At 42.1% G+C, this 17,682-nt stretch overlaps 1 pseudogene; it reads left to right on the top strand.

Moving 5' to 3' along the window:
• Positions 1 to 765: 765 nt before the first annotated feature.
• On the top strand, positions 766 to 17,682 carry LOC124041535 (annotated as a pseudogene).

The raw sequence follows: 17,682 nt of genomic DNA, 5'->3' as shown, positions 1-17,682 counted from the left end.
GAAGGAAGACATGAGGCATAGACAGGTTGGTTGTTTAGCAACAAAACTAACCCATGCTCAACTATGGAGAAAAACAGATTGGGTTGGCTTAGATTGTTGACAACATGTAAACTATATTTCCTCTCCAAATGTTTATTGAAAACATAAATACATTTGCACAATGAGCACTTGTTGTCTCTCAAATATATCGTTACAGTTGATGGTTAGATAGCTAGTACATTTTTGCTATACTAGCATAGACATTGCAGTCAAAACACATCAAAACAAGACACGGTATCAATAACAAGATATGACGATATAGAGTGGTGTGTGGCTTCCGGCTCCACAAACCTATTGCGCAATCTGCCTTCTCCCGTTTTCATAACTAAACTGCCAGAGCCTTGCATGATAAAGCACAACCCCCAAACAGCTCTCACACAGGAGAACTTCCCTGGGAATGGCATTAATCCGAAGTAATCATTAGTAATCATTGCAACACAAAGCTCTGAGTTTTTATTATCATAATGCCCATTGTTCTTCGATATGGCCTATCCACCTCAACACAAAGTGCATTAGAAAAAGGGTGCAATAACCCATAGTGTTATGTCCATGCCTTGCAAAAAATCTTGATTTGTGAAAAACTAACCCCAAAAAAACGATATTTTCAAACCCACGTTACTCTAAATGAGAGTTAAAGCGTTAATTGTTGTTTGTTGTTGCCGGTAGATCTGATTTTCCTTAAAACTCGATCCCGCGTACGCGCGGCCGCGAAGAGGAGCTATCTGGAGTGTGAGATCATATGAGAGTCCAGTCCACGCGTCGAAAAGTAGGTTAGCAGGGTAGACAGAGTGAAAGGCAGTCCGAACGAAAAAGGGGAGGTAGAGTATTTGGGACCTTGCTTGCAAGCTAAACCACCGTGGGAGAGTTTTGTAAAAAGTTACCGAAATAGTGCATCGAGACAAACAGGACACAATTCAACTTGAACAGTCGATTTGCTTTGTATTTGAGTCACCATTGCAAGACTTTGTCGAACGATAAGGAAACACTCGCGGATTTTTGCCTTGTTTAATATATATATATAAAAAATCTAGTTCGTCAGGCTAAATACGTTTTATTTTACGAGCCAGCAAATGCTTGTCTTTCAACAGTTGGACATATATTTTTATTCTGTTACACACCACATGAAGTCCAATTCATTGATCCAGAAACGATAATATTCAACATGAGAGGTACATGTATTATTAGGCTGTCATTGATATTCAAATGGCCGTCGTATACCATACTATGTCACATATGCTATTGTTGATAAACATAGTATATATATGTGACATTGCAAAGTATTACGATGGTCATTTTCAATATGAAACCATGTATACAACTCTTTTAAAATGTAAGTTACTGTAGGCCTAACTGTGTAATTAACAGTGTAACTGCTTTCTTTTCGAAGTGCGTATGATGCTAATCTCATGCTGTTGTGCCTGACTGGTTTATCTGGCTAGTTTTGCCAGGTGCGCCACTGCCGCTGTGAATGGGCGTCCTGGCTGTTAGTGTATTTTGTCTGACAGAGAACTAGTGAAAATGCTTATATTCATCATGAAATGTTTTGGTTCAATATTTGAACAATGTTGCATTCAATTCAGGATTGAGACCAAATGGTTGTAAATAGCCTATGTGTTTTGTTTTAAAAGCCTATGATTTGACTTTTTGCATTAATGTCATAATAATCAGGTTGATTCCACCTGGGACTCTTGTCTGTTAAATGTGCCTGGGGATCCATATTGGGTGATGCAACGAGTCGATAGGAGGTGCACACTGGTAAAAATGTGCACTACAGGTTCTAAAATAGGCTACACATGTGATCAAAACAATATTCAATTTGAATAGCAGGACTAAAATTTGTTGGCTATAAATCAAAGAATTACATTTGTAAATCATACTGGCATATTTATGGCATTTTATTGTAATATCTTTGCCAGAATATTAGCCATCCTGAGCACAAACGGTGTTATAAATCCATGTTAATGAAACCAGAATTGCACTGAGTGTTCAAAACCTTAGGCACACCTGCACTTTCCATGACAGACTGACCAGGTGAATCCACTTCAATCAGTGTAGATGAAGGGGAGGAGACAGGTTCAAGAATGATTTTTAAGCCTTGAGACAATTGAGACATGGATTGTGTATTTGTGCCATTCAGAGGGTGAATGGGCAAGACAATAATTAAGTGCCTTTCTATGTGCCAAGCACACTGGTTTGAGTGTGTCAAGAACTGCAACACTGCTGGGTTTTTCACGTTCAACAGTTTTCTGTGTGTGTCAAGAATGGTCCACCACCCAAAGGACATCCAGCCAACTTGACAAAACTGTGGGAAGCAGTGGAGTTAACATGGGCCAGCATCCCTGTGGAACACTTTCGACACCTTGTAGTCCATGACCCTACGAATTAAGGCTGTTCTGAGGGCAAAAGTGGGTGCAAATCAATATTGGGAAGTGTTCCTAATATTGTGTACACCCAGTGTGTAATATTGTTCATGTGTGGTGTTCAGTGGGTTAATTAATCTAAAATGAATTGATTTCGGCATGTTGTTGTGATGGTGGTGCCAGCATGGCCGACTGTGTGGACCGAGAGAATGTTGGCTGTTCCACTGACCTAATTGGTCGCGTTCCCCTGCTCATATGTTGCATGCATCAATCAATGGTTCTGGTTGCGTGATGATGATGTGGTTTAGGGATGGGCACGGTTATTCAAATATCCGAACTGACGTTAGTATTCGAATATCTATGTGACATTGCTACACAGAAGGATATACCATGACATTAGAAAATATTAATTTAATAAAACAAACTTTTGAATGTCGTTTTTTGACGTGCGTCGCCCGAAAAGACTGTACATGTCACGCGTGTAGCCTGTTGTTGGCACTACAGTCAATGTTCCATGTGTAGCAACGTGAAGTAGGAGATCTTTATTCAATGAAAAATGGAATTCAAATTCCATAATTCAATTAGCTAAATGAGAAGGTGTAGGCTACAATGAGCAAACGACAGGTAGGCTATCATCTAGCCATCTTAGCTAGCTTCTTTACATCGATTTGATGCAGTAAAGACAGGCACTGCCAGATGGGATGATAACCTATAGCATTTACAAGTTTGTCTATCTAACTAGCGCCAGTCAGTGATTACTTTTTGTCTCTCTGCCTTCTATGTCACACACCACTGGCCCCTGCCCGCTCTGCTGTAGAGCGCACTCTTTCTCTTGAGTCGCACAGGTTGCGCAGCAAGTTTAAACCAAGTTTAAAAATAAATACAAGTTTGATCATGCAGATATCTGGAAAAATGTTATGATATTACTTGAATTGTGAAATTATGTAAAATAATCATTCCTAATGTGGTTAGTTGATACTAAAAATACCTATCTAGGTGTTGTAAGATCTGACATGTCAGAAACGGGCAAAGGAACATGTAGACGTGACACAACATTTGGTTGACGCATTCAACGTCTGAGCAGGAGAACGTGACCTATGTCACCGAGCGAATACTGCATTCGGGAGGGCGGGGGCGAGAGAGGAGGGAGTGGCTTAGACAGGGAAGGATCAGCAAAGGACGAAAACAGTTGGTTGGTTGGGTGCAAGAGCCCTGCCTGCCTGGGGCATCTCGAATGCAACGAAGTTGAACTCATGCAGCAGGCTATAGATACATTTTCTTTAGCTCCTGGAATGGATGTAGTAGTTGACATGGTTGACAAAATCAACGAACAGAAAGATTATGATAAAAAGGTTACTTACTGCAATGCTACTGCTACTTTTGTTGCTGCCTATCTTCTCACGATGTTGCCTCTAAAATTGCAACGTTACTGCAATCAAAAGGCATACAAGGCTTGTTACAATTACAAGATAGATTAGCCTACTGTCTGTTGTCACAATAATGTAACAATACATTGTAAGACTGATAAACATATTGCTATTGTAGCATATAAAGCATATATATATATATATATATATACATATACACATATATATATATATATATATATATATATATATATATATATATATATATATATATACATATACACATCTATACATATACACATCTATACATATACACATCTATACATATATACATCTATACATCTATACATCTATACATATATACATCTATACATATATACATCTATACATATATATTTATATTGTTGAATTACAGTATTTAGTGATTGTTTGGAATGAGGATTTTTGGCACAGAGGCTACTCTGTTCCTAATCTGCTTGGGGAGGGAGGGAGATTGTTTTGGCCTGTAGAGGGAGGTTCTACATCTGGTAGGATATCGAAATGTATACGCTAACTCTTTGACATGTCATTAAAAGCTTTCACTAACACATGGATTTCACACCTCAGAATACGCATATATATATATATATAGTTATATATATAGTTATATATATATAGTTATATATTTATATAGTTTGCATTCCATGTCAGACAATGAAATGAAAATACTTATTTCACAGCCAAAGTGGAAATAAGCGTTTGTTTTGTAAGTGGGAAGGTAGAGTTAGGGGTAGAGCCATTTGAGTACAAAGAAATACTCACTGTACTTTATTATTATCATCATCATGGTGATCTCGCTTCACCAGATTGACCGTAAGCAACTCTGTGAGCTACAAAGCGAAAAGTTCATAATGGGAAAATGACCTCAGTTGGGAAATGAACTTTTACATTATGTCCTTCACCTTGTCGGAAACAATCACCTAAGGGACTTGACTAGAGGGGCCTTGTATGTGGCAACAACTGCCGATATGTGCCATGTTATGTTAGCAGAGAAAAAGTGGTAGGAGTTGTGTTCCAGAAGGCTGGTTGGGTAAAGGGCATCCAATACATCTGAGTTTACTGGCCCACTGACAGCTTGACACACTGACTAACTGACACAATAAAATTACCCCCACATGTTCTATGTTAGATTCCAAGAAAGGAGAAGGCTTAGAGACCAGAGCCATATAGCTATTGAATTAGCCTCTAGTAGAGAACACAGTTACGTGCTTAGGCTGTGACTGATAAACAGACAGAGGTAGCGAGTTTTATTCCCTATTTAGTACAACAAAACCTATTCCCCCTCAGGAGACTGACAAGTTTTGGCAATGGGTCCTCAGATCCTCAAAAGGTTCTACAGCTGCACCATTGAGAGCATATTGACTGGTTGCATCACTGCCTGTTATGTCAACTGCTCGGCCTCTGACCACAAGGCACTATAGAGGGTTGTGCGAACGGCCCAGATTTGTAAGTCGCTCTGGATAAGAGCGTCTGCTAAATGACTTAAATGTAAATGTAAATCACTGGGGTCGAGCTTCCTGCCATCTAGGACCTACACCAGGCATGTCAGAGGAAAGCCCAAAAATTGTCAAAGACTCCAACCGCCCTAGTCATAGACTGTTCTCTCTGCAAACGCACGGCAAGCAGTACCGGAGCACCAAGTCTAGGTCCAAATAGCTTCTGAACAGCTTCTGCTTCTACCCCTAAGCCATAAGACTGGAGTCTTAAAAAACTGTAGACCTCCACAAGTCTGGTTCATCCTTTGGAGCAATTTCCAAATGCCTGAAGGTACCACGTTCATCTGTACAAACAATAGTACGCAACTATAAACACCATGGGACCATGCAGCCATCATACCGCTCAGGAAGGAGGCGCGTTCTGTCTCCTAGAGATGAACGAACTTTGGTGCGAAAAGTGCAAATCAATCCCAGAACAACAGCAAAGGACATTGTGAAGATGCTGGAGGAAACAGGTACAAAAGTATCTATATCAACAGTAAAATGAGTCATATATCAACATAACCTGAAAGGCCGCTCAGCAAGGAAGAAGCCACTGCTCCAAAACCTCCATAAAAAATATCCAGACTACGGTTTGCAACTGCACATGGGGACAAAGATTGTACTTTTTGGAGAAATGTCCTCTGGTCTGATGAAACAGAAATAGAATTGCTTGGCCATAATGACCATTGTTATGTTTGGAGGAAAAAGGGGAGGCTTGCAAGCCGAAGAACACCATCCCAACTGTGAAGCATGGGGTGGCAGCATCATGTTGTGGGGGTGCTTTGCTGCAGGAGGGACTGGTGCACTTCACAAAATAGATGGCATCATGAGTGAAGAAAATTATGTGGATATATTGAAGCAACATCTCAAGACATCAGTCAGGAAGTTAAAACTTGGTCGCAAATGGGTCTTCCAAATGAACAATGATCCCAAGCATATTTCCAAAGTTGTGGCAAAATGGCTTAAGGACAACAAAGTCAAGGTATTGGAGTGGCCATCACAAAGCCCAGACCTCAATCCTATAGAAAATGTGTGGGCAGAACTGAAAAAGCGTGTGCGAGCAAGGAGGCCTACAAACCTGACTCGGTTACACCAGCTCTGTCAGGAGGAAAGGGACAAAATTCACCCAACTTTTTGTGTGAAGCTTGTGGAAGGCTACCTGAAACGTTTGACCCAACAATTTAAAGGCAATACTACCGAATACTAATTGAGTGTATGTAAACTTCTGACCCACTGGGAATGTGATGAAAGAAATAAAAGCTTAAATAAATCATTCTCTCTACTATTATTCTGACATTTCACATTCTTAAAATAAAGTGTTAATCCGAACTGACCTAGACAGGGAATTTTTACTAGGATTAAATGTCAGGAATTGTGAAAAACTGAGTTTAAATGTATTTGGCTAAGGTGTATGTAGACTTCCGACTTCAACTGTACATACTACCTCAACTAACCGGTGCCCCCGCACATTGACTCTGTACCGGCCCCCCTTGTATACATTGTTATTTTTTACTGCTGCTCTTCAATTGCTTGTTACTTTTATCTCTTATTCTATCCGTATTTTTTTGAAACTGCACTGTTGGTTAGGGGCTCACTGTAAGGTCTACTACACCTGTTGTATTCGGCGCATCTGACTAATACAATTTGATTTCATTGTTTGCGAGATACCTGGTTTGGGTGCCTTGTGAGAAAATAGACCTATAATGTTACCACTTTGAAACTTTGTCTTTCTCTGAGATATCTGCGTTGAGTTTAGGGTTAGAATGAGTCATTTTGAACATGGAAACTTCTGTGCAAAAACTTGAACCTTGTGTTAGTTTGGCCTCTACGACTGAAACAAACTGGGGACGCCGATTCACATTTCTTTGTTATGTAACTAGTTCAGTTACATTTTACTATGTTGTGGTTGCTCTCCAGGAGGATAGGTCAGAGGTTAAAGGGGATTGGTGTGGAAGCCCAGGTCAGGAGTCAACTGCAGAACTGAATGATGATGTCACGAGATGGGGGTCTGTGCATAGCAAATTTGTGGGTGTTTAAATCTTGGTGTTAAGGTAAAAAAATAAGTATTGTGAGTTACATCTGAGTGTTGATTCTAGTGGGGTTAACACCAGTGGGATCTAAATTGACGCCACCTGCAGTGAATAAATTAAGTGTTAATCAGCTGGTGGTGTTACTCGACTGAAGAAGAGGGGCCTAATTATCGTGTTTCCAAGGATGTTTTGTTGCAGGTTGCTTTTTAAGATAATTTGTTTTAATATCTATGATTCTGCAGGCACATTGGTGAATTAATTGATTTTATACTACACAAAGATAAATAACATACATTTTTCCTAAACTAATCCAATCAGTAAATTATTGGATTTATTTCACCTGTTATTAAGATGGTTCTGCCAGTTTAGATGGTTTAGGTAGTCTCATTTATTGATCTTCCCTACCTTGGCAGTCATTCTAACTGCAGATTGCGGGTGATTAAAAGTTCCAATTGTTGGATATCTGGCTGGATTCCAACAGGAACTATATAACACTTTGCAAGCCAGCATTATATGACTTGTTGATATGACCTGCAAACCAGGAGGTTTTGACCAGTGTGTTAGGGTAATACTAGGCTGTCAAAATGTGTTATTGTAAAAAAAAAAAGTGTTCTATTGTCATAAATAATTACATATTTATGTTATCTTAGGCACTCAATTGGTAAAGGCTACAGAACTTAAAGTCATTGAATGCAACAACCCTTTTTGTCTGTCACTAGCAAACAGTCATGGATGGTACTGGTACCTCTAAAATTCACTCAAAAGGCACCCTGGGAAATAAATATGAAAATAAGGCACCCTACAGTGTTAAAACAACACCCCAAAACAAGTTAATGTAACATCAGCTCTAATAAAAAGTTCATTTAAGTTGGAATTTGCAACACCCAACACACTCTTGGTGTGTTAGTTTATCAAGACTTTGGGTCACATATAATTACTAAAAGTGTTCAATTTAACACTGGGAGTTAAAATTCCGATCACACATTTGCTATGTGTTATTCTGGCCGCTGACTTCCCTCAAGCTGGGGACAAGAATATCAATACTTGAAGCAGAAGCTCCATGTCAGCGAGAGTAGTCAGATAGCAGACATCGTACTGCTGGACCTAGGGCTGTGGCGGTCATGGAATTTAGGATGACAGTTATTGGTCAGCCAAATGATGCGGTCACCTTAATAACCGTTCAAGTAGCAAAGTTAGTTTAGTTTTGTACTTAAAGAAGTACATTTTCTCCTCTTTTCCTCTCCTGACTGCATGTGCTGCTGCAGGGGGGGGGGGCCTTCCCTAGGCAGCCATAGACTCATTTCCTATAATACTTTTCTTGTTTCATTAAGGAGCAACAAAGTTTAATGACGTTGTAGAGTCCATGTTACAGCAGAAACTGACTCAACCGCACGGATGCCCGGCCATCCGGTCTTCTTCAGTCAGCTGTTCTTACCAAACACAAAAAAAACGTACGACAGTTAATATATTTTCATGACGATCTTCATCCATAATTGTCCGCTACACAGAGAAAGTGTGTCAGTGGGACAGAATAGTTTGGCAGGCAACCGCGCCTAAGTGATATCCCACACAACCAACCCCAGGCAGGCCCTGCCCGCTCCTCAGCCAATGGGAGCTGTAGCGACAGAGTAGGCAGGACGGTTGCGTTTGCTAGTGACCTCCCTGAATGAGTGTGTTCGAGGAATGCTTGCAGATGAGAGTTATATAATCGAGAGGAAAGGGAGGGGGAGCGAGCGGGGGTTTGGAGAGAAAAGAGAGTGCAGGGGGGGGGAGAAGGAGCCACTTTTTTTTCATTGCATGCCTGCAGCTGCCTCAGTCGCTCTGTGTATTTGAGTTATTACTTAGAGAGGACAGCAGAATTTCCCAGTTTAAAAAAACACATTTAAATTGACATTTTCCTACATGCAATGCCACAATAATAATGCATTCAATTACAGTGTAAAGTGATTTTCCTTATGTCTGCCTCTTGGAAGTCTAAAGAGCCCAAGTTTTATGAATAACACACATTTGTTCTCTCTTTATATAGCACAAAAATAAAATAGACTGAACTGACAGATTGAGTAATGTTAGCATGTCACATTCATAAGTTAGTAGTTTTTGTCTCTGTTTAGTTCTGTGGTTGTGGTGAACTAATACAGCTGACCGGCTCGGTCTTTAAAAGGAAACTTGTTTTTCTTCTTCACGTACTGCCCTCCATTTTAGCCTCTCATATCACATGGGCCCCGTGTATGTGAAGGGAGAGAGTGGGAGCGTGTGTTTGATGGGACTGAGGTTTCTGACACATGACTCTTGTCTATTTCTGTCTCTTTCACTTCACTGGGTCCACAGTCAGAGAGACAACTTTAGAGACACTCGGCCAAGTTCAGGTGCAAAACATTTCAGTCAAATCATCCGCCCGCTCCTTTTATTGCACTGTTTACTTTGAGTTGTACTATTCTCTTTGCTGGATCAATCTGTCTGGGGTGCAACTGTATTTGTGTGAAATGTGGCACATACAGGTAACTGCCAAAATAAAGGAAACAGTGAGTCCAGTCACATGCACACAATAATACGATTGTTGCGTATAGTCAGATTAATATAATAGTTCAATTAAAAAGTTTACATGCTTTGCAAGAAGAAGGATTTCTCTAATAATCCCGTTTACATGGACACATCTGAAATCAGGCTACCTGATAAATGCAGAACATCGGCAATGAAAATGAAGGTTCTACTACAGCGACCATGTTATTTTTGGGAAGCGTATTTGATTCTGAGCGGGGACATGTTCAGTTTGTCTGTGAAAACGACCTTTAAGACGCATACGTTCAGTTCCGAACTCAGTCCATTCACGACAATGAGGGAGGCTCGCTTGGCTGGTGCTGGCACGTACGCAGATCAAATACACCGCTGGACTGCCGGTTTATGGCGTTTACATGTCCTAATAATTCAAAAGATTGCTCAGGAAACCAGGTGTTTTAATTGGTGTATGCTTACTTCGATTTTGGCCTTAAGCAGATTTAAGATAAGCAATTACTGTGCTTGTAAACTTCTTTTTTTCCAACCTTTATTTAACCAGGTAGGCTAGTTGAGAACAAGTTCTCATTTACAACTGCGACATGGCCAAGATAAAGCAAAGCAGTGTGACACAAACAACACAAATTTACACATGGAATAAACAATGGAATTGAATACAGTCAATAATACAATAGAAAAAGTATATATACAGTGTGTGCAAATGAGGTAGGATAAGGGAGGTAAGGCAATAAATAGGTCATAGTGGCAAAATAATTAGAATATAGCAATTAAACACTGGAGTGATAGATGAGCTAAATAAATTAATAGCAGTATGGGGATGAGGTAGTTGGATGGGCTATTTACAGATGGGCTATGTGCAGTGATCTGCTCTGACAGCTGAGCTGGTGCTTAAAGTTAGTGAGGGAGATATGAGTCTCCAGCTTCAGTTATTTTTGCAGTTCGTTCCAGTCATTGGCAGCAGAGAACGGGATGGAAAGGCGGCCAAAGCAGTAATTGGCTTTGGGGGTGACTGCTGGAGCACGTGCTACGGGTGGGTGCTGCTATGGTGACCGGTGAGCTGAGATAAGGCGGGGCTTTACCTAGCAAAGACTTATAGATGACCAGGAGCCTCTGGGTTTGGCGACGAATGAGAAGCGAGGTTAAACTTACTCCGTAACACCAACAATAAATGTCTTAATATGGCGTTGGGCCACCACAAACCGCCAGAACAGCTTCAAGGCGCCTTGGCATAGATTCTACAAGTTTCTGAAACTCTATTGGAGGAACGCAACACCATTTTCCCCTGAGAAATGTGATAATTTGGTGTTTTGTTGATGGTGGTAGAAAACACTGTCTCAGGCACCCCTTGGGTTCATATATGGTGATTAAGACACACATGCACCCTTTAAACCCCCTATGCCCCTTTAAAACCCTTCTTTCAAAGTCACTGAGATCTCTTCTAGCCATGGTAGCCAAAATAACGGGCAACTCTGCATTTTTATTCATGACCCTAAGCATGAAGAGATGTTAATTTCTATATTAACTCAGGAACCACACCTGCATGGAAACACCTTTCAATATACTTTGTATCCCCCATGTACTCTAGTGTTTCCTTTATTTTGGCAGTTACCTACAGTAGATGCACCATGATTTCAAGTCAATATTTTCCCATTTGAATGCCTTTGTCTGCTGTTGCTACACTGAGAGCATGCAAGGCAGAGCCAAACTGACAGCCTGCCTTACACTTTCACCAACTCTTCCTTCACACTGTGCTAACCATAGCCACATGCCAGGTGGAAACCTGTTAACCGGTTGCAAACGCCAATATTCCTCTGACTTGAAGCCAATGCTAGTCTTACAGAGTGTCTATAATGTATGTGTGAACGTTTGCAACACCTTATGCAATCACATCTGGTTTTGATACAAACTCTTCTTGGCCGTGCCCCAAGAGAGATTGGCCTCAGCAGGGGTGTTATTCAATAGTGAGAGGAGTGTGTGTGTGTAGGCTGTATCAGTCGAATTTCCTGTCCTTATTTTGAAATCTACTAGCTGTAGACTTGGCAGGAAATTATTATTTTTCTGCATTCTCATTAGGTTTTGATACAGGTTTGATAACTCACTTTTTTCAATATGTACTCTCTCTCTCTCTCTCTCTCTCTCTCTCTCTCTCTCTCTTGTGTGTCTCTGCAGCTCAAATAGAAGTAATACCCTGCAAGATCTGTGGGGACAAGTCCTCAGGAATCCACTATGGAGTTATTACCTGTGAAGGCTGCAAGGTGAGCTAGTACTAGAGTTTTTCCACTTCACCATGTCACAAAATAGGTCATGGGAGACTGACTGTCTTAACAATGTAAAACCAAGACAAGCTGCAGTATAAAATATCCTTTGTTGTCATCAGTGATGTAATACATCCATGCTATAACATCTAGGTTTATGATGCTGGAATTATATACATTATGTAATCATTTGACTCATTCCATTGTGTTTCTTTGTGTAGGGGTTCTTCCGCCGCAGCCAGCAGAACAATGCCATGTACTCGTGTTCCCGCCAGAGGAACTGTCTTATTGACCGAACCAGCCGCAACCGCTGCCAACACTGCAGACTGCAGAAGTGTCTGGTGTTAGGCATGAGCCGGGACGGTGAGTCTCTCTAACACACACACACACACACACACACACACACACACACACACACACACACACACACACACACACACACACACACACACACACACACACACACACACACACACACACACACACACACACACACACACACACACACACACACACACGTGCAAGTATTCTAACCCAGAGGATAACTCATGACAGCATTATACAACAGTTATTTCCAATCCACACAGACATGAACTTGTATTCTTCCCCATCGCTTGTCTCCGTCCAGCGGTGAAGTTTGGCCGTATGTCTAAGAAGCAGCGCGACAGCCTGTACGCTGAGGTCCAGAAGCACCAGAAGAACCAGGAGTGTCTGAACCAGGGTCTGCCACTGTCCAGGGAAGACGTGGCTGGGGGAGAAAGCAAGGGGGACAGGCACGGGGAGCTCAGTCGCTCCTACAGCAGCGGGGGCTCCAGCTCCACCCTGAGTGACCTGGATGACATCGCAGCGCTCCCCAAACTGTTTGACCTCCCCTTGACCCCACAGGAGGCCCACGAGTACTGCAGCCTGGACCTGCAAGAAGACCACGGCGGAAGCACTGGGAACACCTCCAATTCTTCATCACCATCATCATCCTCGCCCATTTCATCCAATCAGAATTCTCCCAGCAAAATCTACTGGATGTCACCGACGCCAATGGGATCAAACACGAGTACCAGATGTTGTCGCACACACACGTGCTCCTGGCACACACACACGCCACACTGCTAGAGACACTGCCTGATGACTGCACTCTTAAGGATATAGGTAAGAAATCTATTACTATTGCTATAACTAACATAACCAACAAAGTTTCCCAGTATCAAGTAAACATGTTGTCTGTAGTGGTCTTGTATTCATAAGTGTGCCTGTGTTGTTTCAGAGCGTATCACCCAGAGTGTGGTCAAGTCCCACTTGGAGACGAGTCAGTACAGCTCTGACGAACTGAAGAGGCTGACATACAATCGGATGCAGTACTCACCTGAGGAGACTCGCAACTTCCAGTGCGAGGTGAATACACACACTCACACACATTGCACTCACCATCACAATACGTAGGATAATATTGCATTATCGTCGTATTAAATTATTATTTCTCTCTTTCTCGCAGTCTGCAGAGTCTGTGTGGCAGCAATGTGCCCACCACATCACCAATTCCATCCAGTACGTGGTGGAGTTTGCCAAACGCATTACAGGCTTCATGGACCTGTGTCAGAATGACCAGATCATTCTGCTCAAAGCAGGTCAGTACCTATATACACTGCTCAAAAAAATAAAGGGAACACTAAAATAACACATCCTAGATCTGAATGAATGAGGTGAATGCACCAATTTTTAAGTCGCTCTGGATAAGAGCGTCTGCTAAATGACTTAAATGTAAATGTAAATGTTAAATGAATGAAATATTCTTATTAAAAACTTTTTTCTTCACATAGTTGAATGTGCTGACAACAAAATCACACAAAAATGATCAATGGAAATCAAATTTATCAACCCATGGAGGTCTGGATTTGGAGTCACACTCAAAATTAACGTGGAAAACCACACTACAGGCTGATCCAACTTTGATGTAATGTCCTTAAAACAAGTCAAAATGAGGCTCAGTAGTGTGTGTGGCCTCCACGTGCCTATATGACCTCCCTACAACGCCTGGGCATGCTCCTGATGAGGTGAACTCCTGGACAGTCTGTGGTGCAACGTGGCGTTGGTGGATGGAGCGAGACATGATGTCCCAGATGTGCTCAATTGGATTCAGGTCTGGGGAACGGGTGGGCCAGTCCATAGCATCAATGCCTTCCTCTTGCAGGAACTGCTGACACACTCCAGACACATGAGGTCTAGCATTGTCTTGCATTAGGAGGAACCCAGGGCCAACCGCACCAGCATATGGTCTCACAAGGGGTCTGAGCATCTCATCTCGGTACCTAATGGCAGTCAGGCTACCTGTGGCTCATCTGTGAAGAACAAAGGGCGCCAGTGGCGAACTCGCCAATCTTGGTGCTCTCCGGCAAATGCCAAACGCCCTGCACGGTGTTGGGCTGTAAGCACAACACCCACCTATGGACGTCGGGCCCTCATACCACCCTCATGGAGTCTGTTTCTGACCGTTTGAGCAGACACATGCACATTTGTGGCCTGCTGGAGGTAATTTTGCAGGGCTCTGGCAGTGCTCCTCCTTGCACAAAGGCGGAGGTAGCGGTCATGCTGCTGGGTTGTTGCCCTCCTCCACGTCTCCTGATGTACTGGCCTGTCTCCTGGTAGTGCCTCCATGTTCTGGCCACTACGCTGACAGACACAGCTAACCTTCTTGCCACAGCTCGCATTGATGTGTCATCCTGGATGAGCTGCACTACCTGAGCCACTTGTGTGGGTTGTAGACTCCGTCTCATGCTACCACTAGAGTGAAAGCACAGTCCGCATTCAAAAGTGACCAAAACATCAGCCAGGAAGCATAGGAACTGAGAAGTGGTCTGTGGTCACCACCTACAGAACCACTCCTTTTTATTGGGGGTGTCTTGCTAATTGCCTATAATTTCCACCTGTTGTCTATCCCATTTGCACAACAGCACGTGAAATGTATTGTCAATCAGTGTTGCTTCCTAAGTGGACAGTTTGATTTCACAGAAGTGTGATTGACTTGGAGTTACATTGTGTTGTTTAAGTGTTCCCTTTATTTTTTTGAGCAGTGTATATGCAAATTAGACTTGACTGCTCAAATCACTTCAGTTCCTCCAGGACATAGACACAATGATACGCAAAACCAGGTGGGCATGTTTACACAGATAAATGTTTCTGTGTGACATGCACACTCTCTTACACACACACACACTTATATATGCAAGCAGCCATTATTTCAAACCGTGTACCATAGCACTATGTGAACATTTCTGTAATGTGAGAGAAGAAATGCTTTATCTTGCTAACTTTGGCTCTTGTACTTTTTTTCTCCAACCTTCTTCCTTTTGTGCTCCTTTTATCTGTATTGGTTTGTTTTTTTACAAACCACACATGACTGCTCTGACCATTTAACCATCTCTGGAACCTACATTTCTGTATATAATTTATCATTATATCTGCAACACACAAACACATTTATTTTACAATACTCCATATTATACCATTTGTAAATGTTTGAAACCCCTTTTGACAAATCCATCCTACCCTGCTGATTTTCTAAATGTTCAAATGCCTTACATCTGCTGTCCTCCGATCTGAAATATTTACTTTTCACTGTGTGTTTTTGCATGTTTGGAGCATTTTCTGTCTTCTCTGTCTTCCCCTCCCTCCTCTTCCTCCATCTCTGTGGCTCTCTATGGTTACCATTGCAGGCTGTCTGGAGGTGCTGTTGATTAGGATGTGCAGGGCATTTAACGCCACCACCAACACCATGTTCTTTAATGGCAAATTTGCCTCTGCTCAGCTCTTCAAAGCCCTTGGTAAGTGTCTTTATTAATAGGCTACTCTTTCTGCGATACAGTATAATGTATAGGGTTTTCCTAGCCACCGTGCTTCTACATCTGCATTGCTTTCTGTTTGGGGTTTTAGGCTTGGTTTCTGTATAGCACTTTGTGACATCAGCTGATATAAAAAGGGCTTTATAAATAACATTTGATTGATACTGTTAGCTACTGCAAATTAGCCTAATCAAAGACCAGCCTGACCGCTGCTCTTTATGTAAGCTCGCGAGATTGGGATAGTAGGTGAGGCTAACTCATACAATTCAATGAAAACTCAACATGGTGTCTGGATATCTAATATTGTGATATTTCTCTGCAGGTTGCGATGACCTGGTCAGTGCCGTGTTTGACCTGGCTAAAGGGCTCTCCCGCCTGCAGCTGACCGATGAGGAGATGGCTCTGTTCAGTGCCGCTTGCTTGCTATCCCCAGACCGACCATGGTTAGCCGACAGCCAGAAGGTCCAGAAGCTACAGGCGAAGGTCTACCTGGCTCTGCAACACAGTCTGCACACGAGCGGGGCTGCAGACGAGAAGCTAGACCAGGTCAGGCCTAGCACACTCCACAGCACCATAACATACCCCACAGTCTCTAGTCATGGCCCAGTTGTCATTAGCTCAGATCCACCATATTGGAGTTACTGGTGGAGCAGATGTCTCCTCTCCAAGAACTTTATGATACGATCCTCTCCAGAATATCCCAAACAGCTGCATATGCACATTTTATAGGGCCTTATGGGCTGAACAATATTGTGCTGTAGACATGCTGGCATTCTTTAAATCTAACAAAGACAAACAGTTAACCAGTCTAGTGCTGTAGACCGGATCTATCCCATTTTAGCGTAGCTTAAGTACATACACATTTCATGCATTCTCCAGATTTTTCCCATTCCGTCACACCAAGTCCACAAATATTGATTGTGTTTTCCTGACTGATCCTGGTGTGTCCCCTCTGTAGATGGTATCCAAGCTGCCGATAATGAAGTCCATCTGTAATCTCCACATCGACAAGCTGGAGTTCTTTCGTCTGGTCCACCCCGAGACCGCATACAGCTTCCCACCACTCTACCGGGAAGTGTTCGGGAGTGAGATTTCTCTCCCCGACTCTACAAACAACTCCTAGAGAGAACGATGGAGTGAATGTGTTAGAGAGAAATAAGTATGGAGGTAGGGAAGTGAAAGGAGAGAATGAATAAGTGAGGGATATAAATAGTGACCTCAGAAATAACCAGCTGTTAACGAGACAATCCAGGACTTAAAATACTCAGTCTCCTAGCATCCTGTTGTGTTAGTCCACCACTATCCCAGCAGGCCATACATCTTACACTACAGACTTCACCTTCATGGTCCTTTTGTACCGTAGCACTTTGGACAAACTAATGGGCGATATGCATATTCTACAGTATGCACATAGATCATTTAGCATTAGAACATATTTTTTCAATGCTACCCAACCCTGTCATGAATGTACCTCACTGACAAGCACCAATGCACCAGCTAGAGCCCCACACTAAATGTAAATACTAACACCCTGCTTCAGTTCGACTGTTCAATTTAGAATCGTTGTAATTCTTTGGTTCTACTCAACATACCCAGGGTTCATTAATTTGTAGTCCCACAGACACTTCTTGGCGGTACCATATACAATTGAAGTCGGAAGTTTATATACACTTAGGTTGGAGTCATTAAAACTCGTTTTTCAACCACTCCACAAAATACTTGAAAACAAACTATAGTTTTGGCAAGTCGGTTAGGACATCTACTTTG

The sequence above is a fragment of the Oncorhynchus gorbuscha genome, linkage group LG08 (assembly GCF_021184085.1).
Source record: "Oncorhynchus gorbuscha isolate QuinsamMale2020 ecotype Even-year linkage group LG08, OgorEven_v1.0, whole genome shotgun sequence".
Taxonomy (NCBI): Eukaryota; Metazoa; Chordata; class Actinopteri; order Salmoniformes; family Salmonidae; genus Oncorhynchus; species Oncorhynchus gorbuscha.
The sequence above is the reverse complement of the archived record's forward strand: the minus strand, read 5'-3'. Positions and strand labels throughout refer to the sequence as shown.